General features: G+C 45.1%; 1 long non-coding RNA gene across 1 annotated transcript in view; it reads left to right on the top strand.

Moving 5' to 3' along the window:
* Positions 1-635, top strand: part of LOC146882295 (uncharacterized) — a 2,574-nt gene extending 1,939 nt beyond the window's left edge. Inside the window, exon 2 of the long non-coding RNA XR_014985200.1 lies at positions 418-635. This is a non-coding gene — a long non-coding RNA (uncharacterized LOC146882295). The remainder of the gene's footprint in view (positions 1-417) is intronic.
* The last annotated feature ends 23,097 nt before the right edge of the window (positions 636-23,732 follow it).

The following is a 23,732-nucleotide window of genomic DNA, read 5'->3' as shown; positions in this document are numbered from 1 at the left end:
TTTGGTTAAAAGTGAGAACGCCAACAAATTAATTGAGACTTTACATTGATTAATTTGTAAATCGATAACAATAATTAATTGAGCAATAATTTTTAGATAACTGATGATGAATCTATTTTGAAAAAGCAATGGAATCAATCTATTTTCTTTACTATTGTTTTTATTTCTTTTTATCTTTTAAATTTTATTTCTATCTTTGTTTATCTTAATCCCCTATATTTTTTTATTTTATTTGACTAACCGTTTTGTATAGATTTTATAAGAACTAACTTGTTAAAAATCAATTTTGTGTTCGTTGGGAGACGACTTTGGGTTACTTTACCCCTTCTATTTTCTTGACTACTATCTTAGCAATACTGAAGTTGCTATAGTTTAGTAGTATTAATTTGAACGCATCAACGACAACGTTATAAGTAGGCCACTATCCTACCATCGAAAGTTGATAGGGTAGAAATTTGAATGATGTGTCGCTGGCACAAAGGCCGTGCGATCCGACGAGTTATCATGAATCATCAAAGCAACAGGCAGAGCCTGCGTCGACCTTTTATCTAATAAATGCATCCCTTCTAGAATTCGGGGTTTGTTGCACGTATTAGCTCTAGAATTACTACGGTTATCCGAGTAGTAGATACCATCTAACAAACTATAACTGATTTAATGAGCCATTCGCAGTTTTACACTCTCAATTAGTTCATACTTACACATGCATGGCTTAATCTTTGAGACAAGCATATGACTACTGGCAGGATCAACCAGGTAGCATTCGTAGCTGACAACCAAGCACAAACCACGCCACTAGCATGAAGGGCAAGGTGTCATTCGTCATACAAATTCAATGGCATCCCATTCTTTCCGACCTCGCACTTGACACAGGTGATCAGACCCAACTTCCACACCACCCACGGGGGAATAGCAATATGTAAAACGTGACTTGCAGAACATCCCTCTTTTCCAACGTCATCCCTCCAAGTTTCCTTCTTCACAGTTCGGCTAAGCTTCGCTCTTTTCCAACTTCATCCCCGCAAGTTGCCTTCACGCAGTTTGGCCAAGTTCACTCTTTTCCAACATCATCCCCCCAAGTTTCCTTGTTCGCAGTTCGGTCTAGTTCACTCTTTTCCAGCATTATCCCCCCAAGTTGCCTTGTTCGCAATTTGGCCTAGTTCACTCTTTTCCAGCATCATCCCCCCAAGTTGTCGTTGCCAACAACCCAAGAGTCCGTAGTATTCGGAGTTCTAGCGGGGCCTCCCCTTGCTTCCAACAACCCAAGAGTCCGTAGTATTCGGAGTTCTAGTGGGGCCTCCCCTTGCTTCCAACAACCCAAGAGTCTGTAGTATTCGGAGTTCTAGCGGGACCTCCCCTTGCTTCGAACCACCCAAGAGTCCGTAGTATTCGGAGTTCTAGCGGGGCCTCCCCTTGCTTCCAACAACCCAAGAGTCCATAGTATTCGGAGTTCTCGTGTGGCCTCCCATTGTTTCCAACAACCCAAGAGTCTGTCGTATTTGGAGTTTCATATCGCTTCCCAGGAAGCCGACAACCCAAAGGTCGGTCGTATTTGGAGTTCAGTATTCGCTTCAGTCGTTTCCAACTTCCCAAAAGCCTGCCTTCTTCCCAGTTCGGCTAAGTCTCCCTCGTTTCCAACTTTCCTCAAAGTTTCCTTCTTCGCAGTTTGGCCAAGTTCACTCTTTTCCAGTGTCATCCCCCCAAGTTGGCTTGGGCGCAGTTCGGCCTAGTTCACTCTTTTCCAGCATCATCCCCCCAAGTTGCCTTGTTCGTAGTTCGACCTAGTTCACTCTTTTCCAGCATCATCCCCCCAAGTTACCTTGTTCACAATTCGGTCTAGTTCACTCTTTTCCAGCATCATCCCCCCAAGTTGCCTTGTTCGCAGTTTGGCCTGGTTCACTCTTTTCCAGCATCATCCCCCCAAGTTGCCTTGTTCGCAGTTTGGCCTAGTTCACTCTTTTCCAGCATCAACCCCCCAAGTTGTCATTGCCAACAACCGAAGAGTCTGTAGTATTCGGAGTTCTAGCGGGGCCTCCCCTTACTTCCAACAACCCAAGAGTCCGTAGTATTCGGAGTTATAGCGGGGCCTCCCATTGCTTCTAACAACCCAAGAGTCCGTAGTATTCCGAGTTCTAGCGGGACCTCCCCTTGCTTCCAACAACCCAAGAGTCCGTAGTATTCGGAGTTCTAGCGGGGCCTCCCCTTGTTTCCAACAACCCAAGAGTCCGTAGTATTCGGAGTTCTAGCGGGGCCTTAACTGGTTTGCTCGTCCCTTCTGCCGGGGATGCGCTCCTGGCCTTAACTGGCCGGGTCGTGCCTCCGGTGCTGTTACTTTGAAGAAATTAGAGTGTTCAAAGCAAGCCTACGCTCTGGATACATTAGCATGGGATAACACCACAGGATTCTGATCCTATTGTGTTGGCCTTCGGGGACATATGTAGACCTTTCCAACCCTCACAACTCAAAAACCACGAATTTCATTTTTTCACAAAACTCCCCACTCAGCCATATAACTATGCCGTGGTGCACCGCCAACCTTGGCCATGTGCACAACCCTCCGAACACAAAACTTTCGTGCACCAAGATTTTCATGGTATTCATTTCGGGACATTTGTAGGCCTTTCCAACCCTCACATCTCAAAAACCACGAATTTCATTTTTTCACATAACTCCCCACCAAGCAATCTAGCTATGCCGTGGTGCACCGACAACCTAGGCCATGTGCAAAACCCTCCGAACTCAAAAATTTCGTGCACCAAGAATTTCATGGTATTCATTTGGGGACATTTGTAGGCCTTTCCAACCCTCTACGAATTTTATTTTTTCACAAAACCTCCCACCAAGCCATCTAGCTATGCCGCGGTGCACCGACCAACTTGGCCAAGTCCAACCTCCATCCAATTCAAAACTTACGTGCACCAAGACTTTTACAGTACTCATTTGGGGACATTTGTAGGCCTTTCCAACCCTCACATCTCAAAAATCACAAATTTCATTTTTTCACAAAACTCCCCACCAAGCCATCTACCTATGACGTGGTGCACCGCCAACCTGGGCTATGTGCACAACCCTCCGAATACAAAACATTTGTGCACCAAGATTTTCATGGTATTCATTTGGGGACATTTTGTAGGCCTTTCCAACCTTCACATCTCAAAAACCACGAATTTCATTTTTTCACAAAACTCCCCACCAAGCAATCTAGCTATGCCGTGGTGCTCCGATAACCTTGGCCATGTGCAAACCCCTCCGAACTCAAAACTTTCGTGCACCAAGAATTTCTTGGTATTCATTTGGGGACATTTGTAGGCCTTTGCAACCCTCACATCTCAAAAACCACGAATTTCATTTTTTCACAAAACGTCCCACCAAGCCATCTAGCTATGCCACGGTGCACCGACCAACTTGGCCAAGTGCAAACTCCATCCAATTCAAAACTTTCGTGCACCAAGACTTTTACAGTACTTATTTGGGGACATTTGTAGGCCCTTCCAACCCTCACATCGCAAGAACCACGAATTTCATTTTTTCACAAAACTCCCCACCAAGCCATCTAGCTGTGCCGCGGTGCACCGACCAACTTGGCCAAGTGCAAACTCCATCCAATTCAAAAGTTCGTGCACCAAGACTTTTACAGTACTCATTTGGGGACATTTGTAGGCCTTTCCAACCCTCACATCTCAAAAACCACGAATTTCATTTTTTCACAAAACTCCCCACCAAGCCATGTGCAAAGCCCTCCGAACTCAAAACTTTCGTGCACCAAGATTTTCATGTTATTCATTTGGGGACATTTGTAGACCTTTCCAACCCTCACATCTCAAAAATCTTGAATGTCATTTTTTCACAAAACTCCCCACCAAGCCATCTAGCTATGATGTGGTGCACCGCCAACCTTCGCCATGTGCAAAACCCTCCGAACTCAAAACTTTCGTGCACCAAGAATTTAATGGTTTTCAGTTGGGTACATTTGTAGGCCTTTTCAACCCTCACATCTCAAATACCACGAATTTCATTTTTTCACAAAACTTCCCACCAAGCAATCCAGCTATGCCGTGGTGCACCGACAACGTTGGCCATGTGCAAACCCCTCCGAACTCAAAACTTTTGTGCACCAAGAATTTCATGGTATTCATTAGGGGAAATTTGTAGGCCTTTCCAACCCTCACATCGCAAGAACCACGAATTTCATTTTTTCACAAAACTCCCCACTAAGCCATCTACCTATGCCGTGCTGCACCGCCAACCTTGGCCATGTGCACAACCCTCCGAACTCGAAACTTTCGTGCACCAAGATTTTCGTGGTATTCATTTGGGGACATTTGTAGGCCTTTCGAACCCTCACATCTCAAAAACCACAAATTTTATGTTATCACAAAACTCCCCACCAAGCAGTCTAGCTATGTCGTGGTGCACCGACAACCTTGACCATGTGCAAACCCCTCCGAACTCAAAACTTTCGTGCACCAAGAATTTCATGGTATTCATTTGGGGACATTTGTAGGCCTTTCCAACCCTCCACGAATTTCATTTTTTCACAAAACTCCCCAACAAGCCATCTAACTATGCCGCGGTGCACCGACCAACTTGGCCTAGTCCAAACTCCATCCAATTCAAAACTTTTGTGCACCAAGACTTTTACAGTACTCATTGGGGGACATTTGTAGGCCTTTCCAACCCTCACATCGCAAGAACCACGAATTTCATTTTTTCACAAAAGTCCTCACCAAGCCATCTAACTATACCGTGGTGCACCGCCAACCTTGGCCATGTGCACAACCCTCCGAACTCAAAACTTTCGTGCACCAAGATTTTCATGGTATTCATTTGGGGACATTCTTTGGCCTTTCCAACCCTCTCATCTCAAAAACCACAAATTTCATTTTTTGACAAAACTCCCCACCAAGCAGTCTAGCTATGCCGTGGTGCACTGACAACCTTGGCCATGTGCAAACCCCTCCGAACTCAAAACTTTCGTGCACAAGGAATTTCATGGTATTCAATTGGGGACATTTGTAGGCCTTTCCAACCATCACGTCTCAAAAACCACGAATTTCATTTTTTCACAAAACTCCCCACCAAGCCATCTAGCTATGCCGCGGTGCACCGACCAACTTGGCCTAGTCCAAACTCCATCCAATTCAAAACTTTTGTGCACCAAGACTTTTACAGTACTCATTGGGGGACATTTGTAGGCCTTTCCAACCCTCACATCGCAAGAACCACGGATTTCATTTTTTCACAAAACTCCCCACCAAGCCATCTAACTATACCGTGGTGCACCGCCAACCTTGGCCATGTGCACAACCCTCCGAACTCAAAACTTTCGTGCACCAAGATTTTCATGGTATTCATTTGGGGACATTCTTTGGCCTTTCCAACCCTCTCATCTCAAAAACCACAAATTTCATTTTTTCACAAAACTCCCCACCAAGCAATCTAGCTATGCCGTGGTGCACCGACAACCTAGGCCATGTGCAAAACCCTCCGAACTCAAAACTTTCGTGCACCAAGAATTTCATGGTATTCATTTGGGGACATTTGTAGGCCTTTCCAACCCTCTACGAATTTCATTTTTTCACAAAACCTCCCACCAAGCCATCTAGCTATGCCGCGGTGCACCGACTAACTTGGCCAAGTCCAACCTCCATCCAATTCAAAACTTACGTGCACCAAGACTTTTACAGTACTCATTTGGGGACATTTGTAGGCCTTTCCAACCCTCACATCTCAAAAACAACGAATTTCATTTTTTCACAAAACTCCCCACCAAGCCATCTACCTATGACGTGGTGCACCGCCAACCTGGGCTATGTGCACAACCCTCCGAATACAAAACATTTGTGCACCAAGATTTTCATGGTATTCATTTGGGGACATTTGTAGGCCTTTCCAACCTTCACATCTCAAAAACCACGAATTTCATTTTTTCACAAAACTCCCCACCAAGCAATCTAGCTATGCCGTGGTGCTCCGATAACCTTGGCCTTGTGCAAACCCCTCCGAACTCAAAACTTTCGTGCACCAAGAATTTCTTGGTATTCATTTGGGGACATTTGTAGGCCTTTCCAACCCTCACATCTCAAAAACCACGAATTTCATTTTTCCACAAAACTCCCCACCAAGCCATCTAGCTGTGCCGCGGTGCACCGACCAACTTGGCCAAGTGCAAACTCCATCCAATTCAAAAGTTCGTGCACCAAGACTTTTACAGTACTCATTTGGGGACATTTGTAGGCCTTTCCAACCCTCACATCTCAAAAACCACGAATTTCATTTTTTCACAAAACTCCCCACCAAGCCATGTGCAAAGCCCTCCGAACTCAAAACTTTCGTGCACCAAGATTTTCATGTTATTCATTTGGGGACATTTGTAGACCTTTCCAACCCTCACATCTCAAAAATCTTGAATTTCATTTTTTCACAAAACTCCCCACCAAGCCATCTAGCTATGATGTGGTGCACCGCCAACCTTCGCCATGTGCAAAACCCTCCGAACTCAAAACTTTCGTGCACCAAGAATTTAATGGTATTCAGTTGGGTACATTTGTAGGCCTTTTCAACCCTCGCATCTCAAATACCACGAATTTCATTTTTTCACAAAACTTCCCACCAAGCAATCCAGCTATGCCGTGGTGCACCGACAACGTTGGCCATGTGCAAACCCCTCCGAACTCAAAACTTTTGTGCACCAAGAATTTCACAGTACTCATTGGGGGAAATTTGTAGGCCTTTCCAACCCTCACATCGCAAGAACCACGAATTTCATTTTTTCACAAAACTCCCCACTAAGCCATCTACCTATGCCGTGCTGCACCGCCAACCTTGGCCATGTGCACAACCCTCCGAACTTGAAACTTTCGTGCACCAAGATTTTCGTGGTATTCATTTGGGGACATTTGTAGGCCTTTCCAACCCCCACATCTCAAAAACCACAAATTTCATGTTATCACAAAACTCCCCACCAAGCAGTCTAGCTATGTCGTGGTGCACCGACAACCTTGACCATGTGCAAACCCCTCCGAACTCAAAACTTTCGTGCACCAAGAATTTCATGGTATTCATTTGGGGACATTTGTAGGCCTTTCCAACCCTCCACGAATTTCATTTTTTCACAAAACTCCCCAACAAGCCATCTAACTATGCCGCGGTGCACCGACCAACTTGGCCTAGTCCAAACTCCATCCAGTTCAAAACTTTTGTGCACCAAGACTTTTACAGTACTCATTGGGGGACATTTGTAGGCCTTTCCAACCCTCACATCGCAAGAACCACGGATTTCATTTTTTCACAAAAGTCCTCACCAAGCCATCTAACTATACCGTGGTGCACCGCCAACCTTGGCCATGTGCACAACCCTCCGAACTCAAAACTTTCGTGCACCAAGATTTTCATGGTATTCATTTGGGGACATTCTTTGGCCTTTCCAACCCTCTCATCTCAAAAACCACAAATTTCATTTTTTGACAAAACTCCCCACCAAGCAGTCTAGCTATGCCGTAGTGCACTGACAACCTTGGCCATGTGCAAACCCCTCCGAACTCAAAACTTTCGTGCACAAGGAATTTCATGGTATTCAATTGGGGACATTTGTAGGCCTTTCCAACCATCACGTCTCAAAAACCACGAATTTCATTTTTTCACAAAACTCCCCACCAAGCCATCTAGCTATGCCGCGGTGCACCGACCAACTTGGCCTAGTCCAAACTCCATCCAATACAAAACTTTTGTGCACCAAGACTTTTACAGTACTCATTGGGGGACATTTGTAGGCCTTTCCAACCCTCACATCGCAAGAACCACGGATTTCACTTTTTCACAAAACTCCCCACCAAGCCATCTAACTATACCGTGGTGCACCGCCAACCTTGGCCATGTGCACAACCCTCCGAACTCAAAACTTTCGTGCACCAAGATTTTCATGGTATTCATTTGGGGACATTCTTTGGCCTTTCCAACCCTCTCATCTCAAAAACCACAAATTTCATTTTTGCACAAAACTCCCCACCAAGCAATCTAGCTATGCCGTGGTGCACCGACAACCTAGGCCATGTGCAAAACCCTCCGAACTCAAAACTTTCGTGCACCAAGAATTTCATGGTATTCATTTGGGGACATTTGTAGGCCTTTCCAACCCTCTACGAATTTCATTTTTTCACAAAACCTCCCACCAAGCCATCTAGCTATGCCGCGGTGCACCGACCAACTTGGCCAAGTCCAACCTCCATCCAATTCAAAACTTACGTGCACCAAGACTTTTACAGTACTCATTTGGGGACATTTGTAGGCCTTTCCAACCCTCACATCTCAAAAACCACGAATTTCATTTTTTCACAAAACTCCCCACCAAGCCATCTACCTATGACGTGGTGCACCGCCAACCTGGGCTATGTGCACAACCCTCCGAATACAAAACATTTGTGCACCAAGATTTTCATGGTATTCATTTGGGGACATTTGTAGGCCTTTCCAACCTTCACATCTCAAAAACCACGAATTTCATTTTTTCACAAAACTCCCCACCAAGCAATCTAGCTATGCCGTGGTGCTCCGATAACCTTGGCCATGTGCAAACCCCTCCGAACTCAAAACTTTCGTGCACCAAGAATTTCTTGGTATTCATTTGGGGACATTTGTAGGCCTTTCCAACCCTCACATCTCAAAAACCACGAATTTCATTTTTTCACAAAACGTCCCACCAAGCCATCTAGCTATGCCACGGTGCACCGACCAACTTGGCCAAGTGCAAACTCCATCCAATTCAAAACTTTCGTGCACCAAGACTTTAACAGTACTTATTTGGGGACATTTGTAGGCCCTTCCAACCCTCACATCGCAAGAACCACGAATTTCATTTTTTCACAAAACTCCCCACCAAGCCATCTAGTTGTGCCGCGGTGCACCGACCAACTTGGCCAAGTGCAAACTCCATCCAATTCAAAAGTTCGTGCACCAAGACTTTTACAGTACTCATTTGGGGACATTTGTAGGCCTTTCCAACCCTCATATCTCAAAAACCACGAATTTCACTTTTTCACAAAACTCCCCACCAAGCCATCTACCTTTGCCGTGGTGCACCGCCAACCTAGGCCATGTGCAAAACCCTCCGAACTCAAAACTTTCGTGCACCAAGAATTTCATGGTATTCATTTGGGGACATTTGTAGGCCTTTCCAACCCTCTACGAATTTCATTTTTTCACAAAACCTTCCACCAAGCCATCTAGCTATGTCGCGGTGCACCGACCAACTTGGCCAAGTCCAACCTCCATCCAATTCAAAACTTACGTGCACCAAGACTTTTACAGTACTCATTTGGGGACATTTGTAGGCCTTTCCAACCCTCACATCTCAAAAACCACGAATTTCATTTTTTCACAAAACTCCCCACCAAGCCATCTACCTATGACGTGGTGCACCGCCAACCTGGGCTATGTGCACAACCCTCCGAATACAAAACATTTGTGCACCAAGATTTTCATGGTATTCATTTGGGGACATTTGGAGGCCTTTCCAACCTTCACATCTCAAAAACCACGAATTTCATTTTTTCACAAAACTCCCCACCAAACAATCTAGCTGTGTCGTGGTGCTCCGATAACCTTGGCCATGTGCAAACCCCTCCGAACTCAAAACTTTCGTGCACCAAGAATTTCTTGGTATTCATTTGGGGACATTTGTAGGCCTTTCCAACCCTCACATCTCAAAAACCACGAATTTCATTTTTTCACAAAACGTCCCACCAAGCCATCTAGCTATGCCACGGTGCACCGACCAACTTGGCCAAGTGCAAACTCCATCCAATTCAAAACTTTTGTGCACCAAGACTTTAACAGTACTTATTTGGGGACATTTGTAGGCCCTTCCAACCCTCACATCGCAAGAACCACGAATTTCATTTTTTCACAAAACTCCCCACCAAGCCATCTAGTTGTGCCGCGGTGCACCGACCAACTTGGCCAAGTGCAAACTCCATCCAATTCAAAAGTTCGTGCACCAAGACTTTTACAGTACTCATTTGGGGACATTTGTAGGCCTTTCCAACCCTCATATCTCAAAAACCACGAATTTCATTTTTTCACAAAACTCCCCACCAAGCCATCTACCTTTGCCGTGGTGCACCGCCAACCTAGGCCATGTGCAAAACCCTCCGAACTCAAAACTTTCGTGCACCAAGAATTTCATGGTATTCATTTGGGGACATTTGTAGGCCTTTCCAACCCTCTACGAATTTCATTTTTTCACAAAACCTCCCACCAAGCCATCTAGCTATGTCGCGGTGCACCGACCAACTTGGCCAAGTCCAACCTCCATCCAATTCAAAACTTACGTGCACCAAGACTTTTACAGTACTCATTTGAGGACATTTGTAGGCCTTTCCAACCCTCACATCTCAAAAACCACGAATTTCATTTTTTTACAAAACTCCCCACCAAGCCATCTACCTATGACGTGGTGCACCGCCAACCTGGGCTATGTGCACAACCCTCCGAATACAAAACATTTGTGCACCAAGATTTTCATGGTATTCATTTGGGGACATTTGGAGGCCTTTCCAACCTTCACATCTCAAAAACCACGAATTTCATTTTTTCACAAAACTCCCCACCAAGCAATCTAGCTGTGTCGTGGTGCTCCGATAACCTTGGCCATGTGCAAACCCCTCCGAACTCAAAACTTTCGTGCACCAAGAATTTCTTGGTATTCATTTGGGGACATTTGTAGGCCTTTCCAACCCTCACATCTCAAAAACCACGAATTTCATTTTTTCACAAAACGTCCCACCAAGCCATCTAGCTATGCCACGGTGCACCGACCAACTTGGCCAAGTGCAAACTCCATCCAATTCAAAACTTTCGTGCACCAAGACTTTTACAGTACTTATTTGGGGACATTTGTAGGCCCTTCCAACCCTCACATCGCAAGAACCACGAATTTCATTTTTTCACAAAACTCCCCACAAAGCCATCTAGCTGTGCCGCGGTGCACCGACCAACTTGGCCAAGTGCAAACTCCATCCAATTCAAAACTTCGTGCACCAAGACTTTTACAGTACTCATTTGGGGACATTTGTAGGCCTTTCCAACCCTCATATCTCAAAAACCACGAATTTCATTTTTTCAAAAAACTCCCCACCAAGCCATCTACCTTTGCCGTGGTGCACCGCCAACCTTGGCCATCTGCACAACCCTCCGAATACAAAACATTCGTGCACCAAGATTTTCATGGTATTCATTTGGGGACATTTGTAGGCCTTTCCAACCCACACATCTCAAAAACCACGAATTTCATTTTTTCACAAAACTCCCCACCAAGCTATCTAGCTATGCCGTGGTGCACCGACAACCTAGGCCATGTGCAAAGCCCTCCGAACTCAAAACTTTCGTGCACCAAGATTTTCATGTTATTCATTTGGGGACATTTGTAGACCTTTCCAACCCTCACATCTCAAAAATCTTGAATTTCATTTTTTCACAAAACTCCCCACCAAGCCATCTAGCTATGATGTGGTGCACCGCCAACCTTCGCCATGTGCAAAACCCTCCGAACTCAAAACTTTCGTGCACCAAGAATTTAATGGTATTCAGTTGGGGACATTTGTAGGCCTTTTCAACCCTCACATCTCAAATACCACGAATTTCATTTTTTCACAAAACTTCCCACCAAGCAATCCAGCTATGCCGTGGTGCACCAACAACGTTGGCCATGTGCAAACCCCTCCGAACTCAAAACTTTTGTGCACCAAGAATTTCATGGTATTCATTAGGGGAAATTTGTAGGCCTTTCCAACCCTCACATCGCAAGAACCACAAATTTCATTTTTTCACAAAACTCCCCACTAAGCCATCTACCTATGCCGTGCTGCACCGCCAACCTTGGCCATGTGCACAACCCTCCGAACTCGAAACTTTCGTGCACCAAGATTTTCATGGTATTCATCTGGGGACATTTGTAGGCCTTTCCAACCCTCACATCTCAAAAACCACAAATTTCATGTTATCACAAAACTCCCCACCAAGCAGTCTAGCTATGTCGTGGTGCACCTTCAACCTTGACCATGTGCAAACCCCTCCGAACTCAAAACTTTCGTGCACCAAGAATTTCATGGTATTCATTTGGGGACATTTGTAGGCCTTTCCAACCCTCCACGAATTTCATTTTTTCACAAAACTCCCCAACAAGCCATCTAGCTATGCCACGGTGCACCGACCAACTTGGCCTAGTCCAAACTCCATCCAATTCAAAACTTTTGTGCACCAAGACTTTAACAGTACTTATTTGGGGACATTTGTAGGCCCTTCCAACCCTCACATCGCAAGAACCACGAATTTCATTTTTTCACAAAACTCCCCACCAAGCCATCTAGCTGTGCCGCGGTGCACCGACCAACTTGGCCAAGTGCAAACTCCATCCAATTCAAAAGTTCGTGCACCAAGACTTTTACAGTACTCATTTGGGGACATTTGTAGGCCTTTCCAACACTCATATCTCAAAAACCACGAATTTCATTTTTTCATAAAACTCCCCACCAAGCCATCTACCTTTGCCGTGGTGCACCGCCAACCTTGGTCATGTGCACAACCCTCCGAATACAAAACATTCGTGCACCAAGATTTTCATGGTATTCATTTGGGGACATTTGTAGGCCTTTCCAACCCTCACATCTCAAAAACCACGAATTTCATTTTTTCACAAAACTCCCCCACCAAGCAATCTAGCTATGTCGTGGTGCACCTACAACCCTGGCCATGTGCAAACCCCTCCGAACTCAAAACTTTCGTGCACCAAGAATTTCATGGTATTCATGTGGGGACATTTGTAGGCCTTTCCAACCCTCACATCTCAAAAACCACGAATTTCATTTTTTCACAAAACTCCCCACCAAGCCATCTAACTATGCCGTGGTGCACTGCCAACCTTGGCCCTGTGCACAACCCTCCAAACTCAAAACTTTCGTGCACCAAGATTTTCATGGTATTCATTTGGGGACATTCTTTGGCCTTTCCAACCATCTCATCTCAAAAACCACAAATTTCATTTTTTCACAAAACTTCCCACCAAGCAGTCTAGCTATGCCGTGGTGCACTGACAACCTTGGCCATGTGCCAACCCCTCCGAACTCAAAACTTTCGTGCACCAAGAATTTCATGGTATTCATTTGGGGACATTTGTAGGCCTTTCCAACCATCACGTCTCAAAAACCACGAATTTCATTTTTTCACAAAACGTCCCACCAAGCCATCTAGCTATGCCACGGTGCACCGACCAACTTGGCCAAGTGCAAACTCCATCCAATTCAAAACTTTCGTGCACCAAGACTTTAACAGTACTTATTTGGGGACATTTGTAGGCCCTTCCAACCCTCACATCGCAAGAACCACGAATTTCATTTTTTCACAAAACTCCCCACCAAGCCATCTAGCTGTGCCGCGGTGCACCGACCAACTTGGCCAAGTGCAAACTCCATCCAATTCAAAAGTTCGTGCACCAAGACTTTTACAGTACTCATTTGGGGACATTTGTAGGCCTTTCCAACACTCATATCTCAAAAACCACGAATTTCATTTTTTCATAAAACTCCCCACCAAGCCATCTACCTTTGCCGTGGTGCACCGCCAACCTTGGTCATGTGCACAACCCTCCGAATACAAAACATTCGTGCACCAAGATTTTCATGGTATTCATTTGGGGACATTTGTAGGCCTTTCCAACCCTCACATCTCAAAAACCACGAATTTCATTTTTTCACAAAACTCCCCCACCAAGCAATCTAGCTATGTCGTGGTGCACCTACAACCCTGGCCATGTGCAAACCCCTCCGAACTCAAAACTTTCGTGCACCAAGAATTTCATGGTATTCATGTGGGGACATTTGTAGGCCTTTCCAACCCTCCACGAATTTCATTTTTTCACAAAACTTCCCACCAAGCCATCTCGCTATGCCGCAGTGCACCGACCAACTTGGCCAAGTCCAACCTCCATCCAATTCAAATGTTCGTGCACCAAGACTTTTACAGTACTCATTTGGGGACATTTGTAGGCCTTTCCAACCCTCTCATCTCAAAAACCACAAATTTCATTTTTTCACAAAACTCCCCACCAAGCAGTCTAGCTATGCCGTGGTGCACTGACAACCTTGGCCATGTGCAAAACCCTCCGAACGCAAAACTTTCGTGCACCAAGAATCTCATGGTATTCATTTGGGGACATTTGTAGGCCTTTCCAACACTCATATCTCAAAAACCACGAATTTCATTTTTTCACAAAACTCCCCACCAAGCCATCTACCTTTGCCGTGGTGCACCGCCAACCTTGGTCATGTGCACAACCCTCCGAATACAAAACATTCGTGCACCAAGATTTTCATGGTATTCATTTGGGGACATTTGTAGGCCTTTCCAACCCTCACATCTGAAAAACCACGAATATCATTTTTTCACAAAACTCCCTCACCAAGCAATCTAGCTATGTCGTGGTGCACCTACAACCTTGGCCATGTGCAAACCCCTCCGAACTCAAAACTTTCGTGCACCAAGAATTTCATGGTATTCATGTGGGGACAATTGTAGGCCTTTCCAACCCTCCACGAATTTCATTTTTTCACAAAACTCCCCACCAAGCCATCTAGCTATGCCGCGGTGCACCGACCAACTTGGCCAAGTCCAACCTCCATCCAATTCAAAACTTACGTGCACCAAGACTTTTACAGTACTCATTTGGGGACATTTGTAAGCCTTTCCAACCCTCACATCTCAAAAACCACGAATTTCATTTTTTCACAACACTCCCCACCAAGCCATCTACCTATGCCGTGGTGCACCGCCAACCTTGGACATGTGCACAACCCTCCGAATACAAAACATTTGTGCACCAAGATTTTCATGGTATTCATTTGGGGACATATGTAGGCCTTTCCAACCCTCACATCTCAAAAACCACAAATTTCATTTTTTCACAAAACTCCCTACCAAGCAATCTAGCTATGTCGGGGTGCACCGACAACCTTGGCCATGTGCAAACTCCTCTGAACTCAAAACTTTCGTGCACCAAGATTTTCATGGTATTCATTTGGGGACATTTGTAGGCCTTTCCAACCCTCACATCTCAAAAACCACGAATTTCATTTTTTCACAAAACTCCCCACCAAGCCATCTACCTTTGCCGTGGTGCACCGCCAACCTTGGTCATGTGCACAACCCTCCGAATACAAAACATTCGTGCACCAAGATTTTCATGGTATTCATTTGGGGACATTTGTAGGCCTTTCCAACCCTCACATCTGAAAAACCACGAATATCATTTTTTCACAAAACTCCCTCACCAAGCAATCTAGCTATATCGTGGTGCACCTACAACCTTGGCCATGTGCAAACCCCTCCGAACTCAAAACTTTCGTGCACCAAGAATTTCATGGTATTCATGTGGGGACAATTGTAGGCCTTTCCAACCCTCCACGAATTTCATTTTTTCACAAAACTCCCCACCAAGCCATCTAGCTATGCCGCGGTGCACCGACCAACTTGGCCAAGTCCAACCTCCATCCAATTCAAAACTTACGTGCACCAAGACTTTTACAGTACTCATTTGGGGACATTTGTAAGCCTTTCCAACCCTCACATCTCAAAAACCACGAATTTCATTTTTTCACAACACTCCCCACCAAGCCATCTACCTATGCCGTGGTGCACCGCCAACCTTGGACATGTGCACAACCCTCCGAATACAAAACATTTGTGCACCAAGATTTTCATGGTATTCATTTGGGGACATATGTAGGCCTTTCCAACCCTCACATCTCAAAAACCACGAATTTCATTTTTTCACAAAACTCCCTACCAAGCAATCTAGCTATGTCGGGGTGCACCGACAACCTTGGCCATGTGCAAACTCCTCTGAACTCAAAACTTTCGTGCACCAAGATTTTCATGGTATTCATTTGGGGACATTTGTAGGCCTTTCCAACCCTCACATCTCAAAAACCACGAATTTCATTTTTTCACAAAACTCCCCACCAAGCCATCTAACTATGCTGTGGTGCACTGCCAACCTTGGCCCTGTGCACGACCCTCCAAACTCAAAACTTTCGTGCACCAAGATTTTCATGGTATTCATTTGGGGACATTCTTTGGCCTTTCCAACCATCTCATCTCAAAAACCACAAATTTCATTTTTTCACAAAACTTCCCACCAAGCAGTCTAGCTATGCCGTGGTGCACTGACAACCTTGGCCATGTGCCAACCCCTCCGAACTCAAAACTTTCGTGCACCAAGAATTTCATGGTATTCATTTGGGGACATTTGTAGGCCTTTCCAACCATCACGTCTCAAAAACCACGAATTTCATTTTTTCACAAAACGTCCCACCAAGCCATCTAGCTATGCCACGGTGCACCGACCAACTTGGCCAAGTGCAAACTCCATCCAATTCAAAACTTTCGTGCACCAAGACTTTAACAGTACTTATTTGGGGACATTTGTAGGCCCTTCCAACCCTCACATCGCAAGAACCACGAATTTCATTTTTTCACAAAACTCCCCACCAAGCCATCTAGCTGTGCCGCGGTGCACCGACCAACTTGGCCAAGTGCAAACTCCATCCAATTCAAAAGTTCGTGCACCAAGACTTTTACAGTACTCATTTGGGGACATTTGTAGGCCTTTCCAACACTCATATCTCAAAAACCACGAATTTCATTTTTTCATAAAACTCCCCACCAAGCCATCTACCTTTGCCGTGGTGCACCGCCAACCTTGGTCATGTGCACAACCCTCCGAATACAAAACATTCGTGCACCAAGATTTTCATGGTATTCATTTGGGGACATTTGTAGGCCTTTCCAACCCTCACATCTCAAAAACCACGAATTTCATTTTTTCACAAAACTCCCCCACCAAGCAATCTAGCTATGTCGTGGTGCACCTACAACCCTGGCCATGTGCAAACCCCTCCGAACTCAAAACTTTCGTGCACCAAGAATTTCATGGTATTCATGTGGGGACATTTGTAGGCCTTTCCAACCCTCCACGAATTTCATTTTTTCACAAAACTCCCCACCAAGCCATCTCGCTATGCCGCAGTGCACCGACCAACTTGGCCAAGTCCAACCTCCATCCAATTCAAATGTTCGTGCACCAAGACTTTTACAGTACTCATTTGGGGACATTTGTAGGCCTTTCCAACACTCATATCTCAAAAACCACGAATTTCATTTTTTCACAACACTCCCCACCAAGCCATCTACCTATGCCGTGGTGCACCGCCAACCTTGGACATGTGCACAACCCTCCGAATACAAAACATTTGTGCACCAAGATTTTCATGGTATTCATTTGGGGACATTTGTAGGCCTTTCCAACCCTCACATCTCAAAAACCACGAATTTCATTTTTTCACAAAACTCTCTACCAAGCAATCTAGCTATGTCGTGGTGCACCGACAACCTTGGCCATGTGCAAACTCCTCTGAATTCAAAACTTTCGTGCACCAAGATTTTCATGGTATTCATTTGGGGACATTTGTAGGCCTTTCCAACCCTCACATCTCAAAAACCACAAATTTCATTTTTTCACAAAACTCCTCACCAAGCAGTCTAGCTATGCCGTGGTGCACCGACAACCTTGGCCATATGCAAACCCCTCCGAACTAAAAATTTCGTGCACCAAGAATTTCATGGTATTCATTTGGGGACATTTGTAGGCCTTTCCAACCATCACGTCTCAAAAACCACGAATTTCACTTTTTCATAAAACTCCCCACCAAGCCATATAGCTATGCCGCGGTGCACCGACCAACTTGGCCAAGTGCAACATCCATCCAATTCAAAACTTTCATGCACCAAGACTTTTACAGTACTCATTTGCGGACATTTGTAGGCCTTTCCAACCCTCACATCTCAAAAACCACAAATTTCATTTTTTCACAAAACTCCCCACCAAGCCATCTACCTGTGACGTGGTGCACCGCCAACCTTGGCTATGTGCACAACCCTCCGAATACAAAACATTTGTCCACCAAGATTTTCATGGTATTCATTTGGGGACATTTGTAGGCCTTTCCAACCCTCACATCTCAAAAACCACGAATTTCATTTTTTCACAAAACTCCCCACCAATCAATCTAGCTATGCGTGGTGCACCTACAACCTTGGCCATGTGCAAACCCCTCCGAACTCAAAATTTCCGTGCACTAAGATTTTCATGGTATTCATTTGGGGACATTTGTAGACCTTTCAAACCGTCACATCTCAAGAATCACGAATTTTATTTTTTCACAAAACTCCCTATCAAGCCATCTAGCTATGCTGTGGTGCACCGCCAACATTGGCCATGTGCAAAACCCTCCGAACTCAAAACTTTCGTGCACCAAGAATTTAATGGTATTCAGTTGGGGACATTTGTAGGCCTATTCAACCCTCACATCTCAAATACCACGAATTTCATTTTTTCACAAAACCTCCCACCAAGCAATCCAGCTATGCCGTGGTGCATCGACAACGTTGGCCATGTGCAAACCCCTCCGAACTCAAAACTTTCGTGCACCAAGAATTTAATGGTATTCAGTTGGGGACATTTGTAGGCCTTTTCAACCCTCACATCTCAAATACCACGAATTTCATTTTTTCACAAAACTTCCCACCAAGCAATCCAACTATGCCGTGGTGCACCGACAACGTTGGCCATGTGCAAACCCCTCCGAACTCAAAACTTTCGTGCACCAAGAATTTCATGGTATTCATTAGGGGAAATTTGTAGGCCTTTCCAACCCTCACATCGCAAGAACCACGAATTTCATTTTTTCACAAAACTCCCCACAAAGCCATCTACCTATGCCGTGCTGCACCGCCAACCTTGGCCATGTGCACAACCCTCCGAACTCAAAACTTTCGTGCACCAAGATTTTCATGGTATTCATTTGGGGACATTTGTAGGCCTTTCCAACCCTCCACGAATTTCATTTTTTCACAAAACTCCCCACCAAGCCATCTAGCCATGCCGCGGTGCACCGACCAACTTGGCCTAGTCCAAACTCCATCCAATTCAAAACTTTTGTGCACCAAGACTTTGACAGTACTCATTGGGGGACATTTGTAAGCCTTTCCAACCCTCACATCGCAAAACCCACGGATTTCATTTTTTCACAAAACTCCCCACCAAGCCATCTAACTATGCCGTGCTGCACCGCCAACCTTGGCCATGTGCACAACCCTCCGAACTCAAAACTTTCGTGCACCAAGATTTTCATTGTATTCATTTGGGGACATTCTTTGGCCTTTCCAACCCTCTCATCTCAAAAACCACAAATTTCATTTTTTCACAAAACTCCCCACCAAGCAGTCTAGCTATGCCGTGGTGCACTGACAACCTTGGCCATGTGCAAAACCCTCCGAACGCAAAACTTTCGTGCACCAAGAATCTCATGGTATTCATTTGGGGACATTTGTAGGCCTTTCCAACACTCATATCTCAAAAACCACGAATTTCATTTTTTCACAAAACTCCCCACCAAGCCATCTACCTTTGCCGTGGTGCACCGCCAACCTTGGTCATGTGCACAACCCTCCGAATACAAAACATTCGTGCACCAAGATTTTCATGGTATTCATTTGGGGACATTTGTAGGCCTTTCCAACCCTCACATCTGAAAAACCACGAATATCATTTTTTCACAAAACTCCCTCACCAAGCAATCTAGCTATGTCGTGGTGCACCTACAACCTTGGCCATGTGCAAACCCCTCCGAACTCAAAACTTTCGTGCACCAAGAATTTCATGGTATTCATGTGGGGACAATTGTAGGCCTTTCCAACCCTCCACGAATTTCATTTTTTCACAAAACTCCCCACCAAGCCATCTAGCTATGCCGCGGTGCACCGACCAACTTGGCCAAGTCCAACCTCCATCCAATTCAAAACTTACGTGCACCAAGACTTTTACAGTACTCATTTGGGGACATTTGTAAGCCTTTCCAACCCTCACATCTCAAAAACCACGAATTTCATTTTTTCACAACACTCCCCACCAAGCCATCTACCTATGCCGTGGTGCATCGACAACGTTGGCCATGTGCAAACCCCTCCGAACTCAAAACTTTCGTGCACCAAGAATTTAATGGTATTCAGTTGGGGACATTTGTAGGCCTTTTCAACCCTCACATCTCAAATACCACGAATTTCATTTTTTCACAAAACTTCCCACCAAGCAATCCAACTATGCCGTGGTGCACCGACAACGTTGGCCATGTGCAAACCCCTCCGAACTCAAAACTTTCGTGCACCAAGAATTTCATGGTATTCATTAGGGGAAATTTGTAGGCCTTTCCAACCCTCACATCGCAAGAACCACGAATTTCATTTTTTCACAAAACTCCCCACAAAGCCATCTACCTATGCCGTGCTGCACCGCCAACCTTGGCCATGTGCACAACCCTCCGAACTCAAAACTTTCGTGCACCAAGATTTTCATGGTATTCATTTGGGGACATTTGTAGGCCTTTCCAACCCTCCACGAATTTCATTTTTCCACAAAACTCCCCACCAAGCCATCTAGCCATGCCGCGGTGCACCGACCAACTTGGCCTAGTCCAAACTCCATCCAATTCAAAACTTTTGTGCACCAAGACTTTGACAGTACTCATTGGGGGACATTTGTAAGCCTTTCCAACCCTCACATCGCAAAACCCACGGATTTCATTTTTTCACAAAACTCCCCACCAAGCCATCTAACTATGCCGTGCTGCACCGCCAACCTTGGCCATGTGCACAACCCTCCGAACTCAAAACTTTCGTGCACCAAGATTTTCATTGTATTCATTTGGGGACATTCTTTGGCCTTTCCAACCCTCTCATCTCAAAAACCACAAATTTCATTTTTTCACAAAACTCCCCACCAAGCAGTCTAGCTATGCCGTGGTGCACTGACAACCTTGGCCATGTGCAAAACCCTCCGAACGCAAAACTTTCGTGCACCAAGAATCTCATGGTATTCATTTGGGGACATTTGTAGGCCTTTCCAACACTCATATCTCAAAAACCACGAATTTCATTTTTTCACAAAACTCCCCACCAAGCCATCTACCTTTGCCGTGGTGCACCGCCAACCTTGGTCATGTGCACAACCCTCCGAATACAAAACATTCGTGCACCAAGATTTTCATGGTATTCATTTGGGGACATTTGTAGGCCTTTCCAACCCTCACATCTGAAAAACCACGAATATCATTTTTTCACAAAACTCCCTCACCAAGCAATCTAGCTATGTCGTGGTGCACCTACAACCTTGGCCATGTGCAAACCCCTCCGAACTCAAAACTTTCGTGCACCAAGAATTTCATGGTATTCATGTGGGGACAATTGTAGGCCTTTCCAACCCTCCACGAATTTCATTTTTTCACAAAACTCCCCACCAAGCCATCTAGCTATGCCGCGGTGCACCGACCAACTTGGCCAAGTCCAACCTCCATCCAATTCAAAACTTACGTGCACCAAGACTTTTACAGTACTCATTTGGGGACATTTGTAAGCCTTTCCAACCCTCACATCTCAAAAACCACGAATTTCATTTTTTCACAACACTCCCCACCAAGCCATCTACCTATGCCGTGGTGCACCGCCAACCTTGGACATGTGCACAACCCTCCGAATACAAAACATTTGTGCACCAAGATTTTCATGGTATTCATTTGGGGACATATGTAGGCCTTTCCAACCCTCACATCTCAAAAACCACGAATTTCATTTTTTCACAAAACTCCCTACCAAGCAATCTAGCTATGTCGTGGTGCACCGACAACCTTGGCCATGTGCAAACTCCTCTGAACTCAAAACTTTCGTGCACCAAGATTTTCATGGTATTCATTTGGGGACATTTGTAGGCCTTTCCAACCCTCACATCTCAAAAACCACGAATTTCATTTTTTCACAAAACTCCCCACCAATCAATCTAGCTATGCGTGGTGCAATTACAACCTTGGCCATGTGCAAACCCCTCCGAACTCAAAATTTCCGTGCACTAAGATTTTCATGGTATTCATTTGGGGACATTTGTAGACCTTTCAAACCGTCACATCTCAAGAATCACGAATTTTATTTTTTCACAAAACTCCCTATCAAGCCATCTAGCTATGCTATGGTGCACCGCCAACATTGGCCATGTGCAAAACCCTCCGAACTCAAAACTTTCGTGCACCAAGAATTTAATGGTATTCAGTTGGGGACATTTGTAGGCCTATTCAACCCTCACATCTCAAATACCACGAATTTCATTTTTTCACAAAACCTCCCACCAAGCAATCCAGCTATGCCGTGGTGCATCGACAACGTTGGCCATGTGCAAACCCCTCCGAACTCAAAACTTTCGTGCACCAAGAATTTAATGGTATTCAGTTGGGGACATTTGTAGGCCTTTTCAACCCTCACATCTCAAATACCACGAATTTCATTTTTTCACAAAACTTCCCACCAAGCAATCCAACTATGCCGTGGTGCACCGACAACGTTGGCCATGTGCAAACCCCTCCGAACTCAAAACTTTCGTGCACCAAGAATTTCATGGTATTCATTAGGGGAAATTTGTAGGCCTTTCCAACCCTCACATCGCAAGAACCACGAATTTCATTTTTTCACAAAACACCCCACAAAGCCATCTACCTATGCCGTGCTGCACCGACAACCTTGGCCATGTGCAAACTCCTCTGAACTCAAAACTTTCGTGCACCAAGATTTTCATGGTATTCATTTGGGGACATTTGTAGGCCTTTCCAACCCTCACATCTCAAAAACCACAAATTTCATTTTTTCATAAAACTCCCCACCAAGCAGTCTAGCTATGCCGTGGTGCACCGACAACCTTGGCCATATGCAAACCCCTCCGAACTAAAAATTTCGTGCACCAAGAATTTCATGGTATTCATTTGGGGACATTTGTAGGCCTTTCCAACCATCACGTCTCAAAAACCACGAATTTCACTTTTTCACAAAACTCCCCACCAAGCCATATAGTTATGCCGCGGTGCACCGACCAACTTGGCCAAGTGCAAAATCAATCCAATTCAAAACTTTCGTGCACCAAGACTTTTACAGTACTCATTTACGGACATTTGTAGGCCTTTCCAACCCTCACATCTCAAAAACCACGATTTTCATTTCTTCACAAAACTCCCACACCAAGCAATCTAGCTATGCTGTGGTGCACCGACAACCTTGGCCATGTGCAAACCCCTCCGAACTCAAAACTTTCGTGCACCAAGAATTTCATGGTATTCATTGGGGGACATTTGTAGGCCTTTCCAACCCACCACGAATTTCATTTTTTCACAAAACTCCCCACCAAGCCATCTACCTTTGCCGTGGTGCACCGCCAACCTTGGCCATGTGCACAACCCTCCGAATACAAAACATTCGTGCACCAAGATTTTCATGGTATTCATTTGGGGACATTTGTAGGCCTTTCCAACCCTCACATCGCAAGAACCACAGATTTCATTTTTTCACAAAACTCCCCACCAAGCCATCTACCTATGTCGTGGTGCACCACCAACCTTGGCCATCTGCACAACCCTCCGAACTCAAAACTTTCGTGCACCAAGATTTTCATGGTATTCATTTGGGGATATTCTTTGGCCTTTCCAACCCTCTCATCTCAAAAACCACAAATTTCATTTTTTCACAAAACTCCCCACCAAGGAGCTTAGCTATGTCGTGGTGCATCCACAACCTTGGCCATGTGCAAACCCCTC

This window comes from Vigna unguiculata, chromosome 10 (assembly GCF_037176805.1).
Source record: "Vigna unguiculata cultivar grain cowpea cultivar isolate G323 ecotype 2 chromosome 10, ASM3717680v1, whole genome shotgun sequence".
NCBI classification, from domain to species: Eukaryota; Viridiplantae; Streptophyta; class Magnoliopsida; order Fabales; family Fabaceae; genus Vigna; species Vigna unguiculata.
The sequence above is the reverse complement of the archived record's forward strand: the minus strand, read 5'-3'. Positions and strand labels throughout refer to the sequence as shown.